Source organism: Oreochromis aureus, linkage group 18 (genome assembly GCF_013358895.1).
Source record: "Oreochromis aureus strain Israel breed Guangdong linkage group 18, ZZ_aureus, whole genome shotgun sequence".
Lineage (NCBI taxonomy): Eukaryota > Metazoa > Chordata > Actinopteri > Cichliformes > Cichlidae > Oreochromis > Oreochromis aureus.
The window spans coordinates 19,102,313-19,105,796 of record NC_052959.1 but is presented as its reverse complement, the minus strand read 5'-3'; the positions used below and the strand labels follow the sequence as shown (position 1 = coordinate 19,105,796).

Genomic DNA, 3,484 nt, shown 5'->3' with positions numbered 1-3,484 from the left:
TACCGGCAGCTGTGGTAGCCAGGAATATACCGTGAAAAAAATGTGGAATCTGTAAAAGACAATACGGTATACTGGTTTTGTAACCCTAAATTTTAAGGTAGACAACGTATTATTTTACCAAAATCATGATAGAAAAAAACAAATATATTTGTCAATTATACAGCAATTTAATGTAAAAAATGCAACTTTCCATAGCTTTTTACGGATATTTGCAGTAAAAAAAAAGGTTATGATATAATAATATTTACAGTAATTTGTTGTTAATTTAACAGTAATAGGATAGACCCTATTATTGTAAATAACTGTAAAAATAACAGAAATATGTTAAACCTTATTAAAACCTTTGACAGTAAAAAACACAGTGAAATTGTATAACAAATTACAGCATTTTATTTTGACCAGATACATTTTACGGTAAATTCCTGGCTACCACAGCTGCCGGTATTTTACCGCTAAAAATACAGTACAATATGAGGAACATAAATGGTTTACCGTACATTTTACATTTGCAACCGCTAAATATAGAAAAACCTAAAGATGCTCATATATAGCCAAGGTAGTGAATATTACTGATAAACAATGAGAAAATTTGACATACTATTTGAAAACAGACTAAACATATCATTTTCTCTATTCCTACAAAACAGCATAGATCTTGAGAATACAGCATGTGTCCATATATATGGCTGGTAATCCATAGAGGAATGAATAAACATGAAACAAAATATTACCTGGCCCTGACCTATCAACAGTAATGAGTCACTGGGTCCTGCCTTGGTGAAGGAAAGGACTCAGTGGAGTTTCTAATGCGCATGGTGTCGAAGATACAAGCTCTGCAGGAGTACTTCAATGTCCATCAGGAGTTCACTTTGGACTGGCAGGATCCCCTCTGCAGCAAAAAATGGACAAAGTTTGATCAGTGCTTGAGCAAAATGCACAGAAATGAACAAAACGTGCTGCCAAAAACAGATCTAATGATAAATGATTTCTTAAGTGTAAAATATACAGTTCTTAAAGGATAGCTATTGTCAAAATGCAACCTGGGCTGTTTTTTTTTACTGTAAACGAGACAAACATATATCTAAAAGCATAATTACGACAAACAAGCCGCTTTTGAGATTGACCGTGATTTTGTTTTGTGGTCAATAGCCAGTGAATGGGAATACTAGGGGGCCGGGGCATAAATTTGAGCGCATCAAAATCGATACAGTAAAAAAAAAAAAAAACAGCCCAGGTTGCGTTTTGGCAATAGTTATCCTTTAAATCTACTTATGTAAAAGTGATACATAGACAACGCAGCCCTAATCACAATCATAATTTGTTGGAAAACGTATTTAAGTTTTCTATTGATTTATCATAGAACTTGAAGTTAATGGCTGAATGCATGGTGATGAGACCTATCATTCAATCTACATTTTATAGCATATGAAACTGCTCACCTGGACATGAACCTGAGCTCGGCTGATTAAGATTAGTGTCTCCTGTCCATCTTTCTTTAGCAAAACTTGAATAATACCACTGCTTACCTCTTATTGAATCTTTGGGTGCAGACTTAATTGAAGAGCCTCGTATAAACAGGCAGGGTGTGATGTTTAGGGAAACCAAAGAATACAGGCGCCATCATTTCTGCCAGAAGACTCATGGGGTGCAACGAAGCTTTCATTGTGGACTGGCTAGATACCTTCTGCATTCAGAAAGAAAACAAGAAGGGCATACACCATAAACAATAATAACTGACAAAAATAATGAGACAAGAAATTAAAGTAACAAAATAAGTGCAAATCAAGTTTCCCTGTGTTGCAGTGTAGCTGAATGTTTTTCAACAATTTGATTTACGGTAAAACACATACCAAATATTTCCAGCCAAGGTTTGTTTCAATCTTCAGCATGTTTTTCCTGCCATTGTCTTGAAACTGTTTCATCTGTCCCTCTCATTTGATGCTGTTTACAAAAACAAAACAGCAATATTGTAAAGGGAAAAAGGAAAATGAATTTAATGGAAAAAAAAAAAAAAAGATTATGACCTGAAATCTCACCATTTCCTGAGAGTCACAGGTCCTTTGAGTATCCTTATGGTTTCTGCTCAAATTCAGTGTCTGAAAAGGGCAGGAACAAAACAAACCTTTTAATCATAATAAAGACAAAATAAGATTTAGAGACAGACAACAAAGAAATGTGTAAAATATCTTCTTGAATCTGTTTACTCCCTCAAAGATATCATGACCTAGACATGGTGGCAAGCCTGGCATACAAACGTTGAAGTATTTCAGTGAATTGAACACTGACCTGAACTTCACTCCTTCGACGTCTGGTGTATTGTCAATCTGGAGGCGATCAACAGCAGAGTTGTAGTTCTCTTTGGTACGTTCTGGTCCACACAGATTTGGGTCAGCACCCTGAAATTCAGATTTCGTTATCAGGCAGTACCTGCAGAAGTACTTTGAAGAACTAAAGTTTTCAGTGAAGCCACCAATACAGTGAGAACCCAGATTATCACCAGCAATGCAAAACAAAGTTCCTTTGACTCTAGTTTCATCTGATGCAACAATCCCACTGTCCTCCAATTCTTTCAAGTCTGCCAGTAATTCAGAGAACACATTAGCATGACCAAACTCTTTAAAATCTTTCTCCCTGCACAGTAAGACAAGAGACATGTGATCTGTGTCTGAGCGTACATGAAGTGGCAAGTTTGCCACTGATGCATATACAAATAATACCTTGTGTTTTGTCCTTGCAGAGCCTAAAGGGTTAACGACTTCAAAGGCATCCTGGTAGAGTACTAGCTTGAGACATGATGGGTTTTGACCAAAAAAAAATCACGTAGCCCCTTGATGACTGAACTACCTTACCAAGGAAATTACAGGTTAACATAACTCCATGTACTTTGGTAATTCCTCCCTAGCACGCCAAACACAGAAACTAATCCAGAGCAATGCTTCCTCGTGACACTAATGCTAACTCAACTCACAAATGCTAACTAAATTAACAACCTCACTCATAAAAAACGAACTGCTAAAATTATCTATAAACGCTGGGCTGGTGGATTTTTATAACAGAGATAACTTGAAGTTGCATGTACTCACCTCACCTCGAACTAATTGTAAGCTGCCAGGATGTCTACAAATTCAAGATGCTGTGGTCCAAGCAGCAATAAATGGCGCTAATATACGAGTTCAAAACTGTGTCCGTTAGCGAAGCCAACTTGAGTCTCCTGCATGAAAAAAAGAGCGGTTGGCACACAGCTCAGCAGCGCGCCGCGCTATTGGTCATTTTCAGGTGACGTCATCCCGCAATGTAATGTCGCTCTTTGTTTCTTTAGGAGGAGGTTCGAATTTGATCAGAAGTCACGTCTGCAGACCGCTGCAGCCACGTCTTGCCTTGCTTCCCTTTTTGGTGAAATGGTTCGCTCATACTGCACAATGTTGCTACCAGAATTTTTTTTTCTCTGCAATTCGAACGTAAAACGTCTGTACACAGTTTACCA

At 37.4% G+C, this 3,484-nt stretch overlaps 1 long non-coding RNA gene across 3 annotated transcripts; it reads right to left on the bottom strand.

Moving 5' to 3' along the window:
* Positions 1-374: 374 nt before the first annotated feature.
* On the bottom strand, positions 375-3,127 carry LOC120434183. 3 transcript variants are annotated; one of them, XR_005608970.1, is made up of 6 exons: positions 3,084-3,127; positions 2,287-2,396; positions 2,037-2,096; positions 1,851-1,941; positions 1,527-1,684; positions 375-889 (listed from the first exon to the last, which is right to left on the bottom strand). It is a non-coding gene; the product is annotated as an uncharacterized LOC120434183 (long non-coding RNA). The 3 variants fall into 3 exon arrangements; XR_005608971.1 differs by having other exon boundaries at positions 3,089-3,127; XR_005608972.1 differs by lacking the exon at positions 2,287-2,396 and having other exon boundaries at positions 3,084-3,125.
* Between the last annotated feature and the right edge of the window lie 357 nt (positions 3,128-3,484).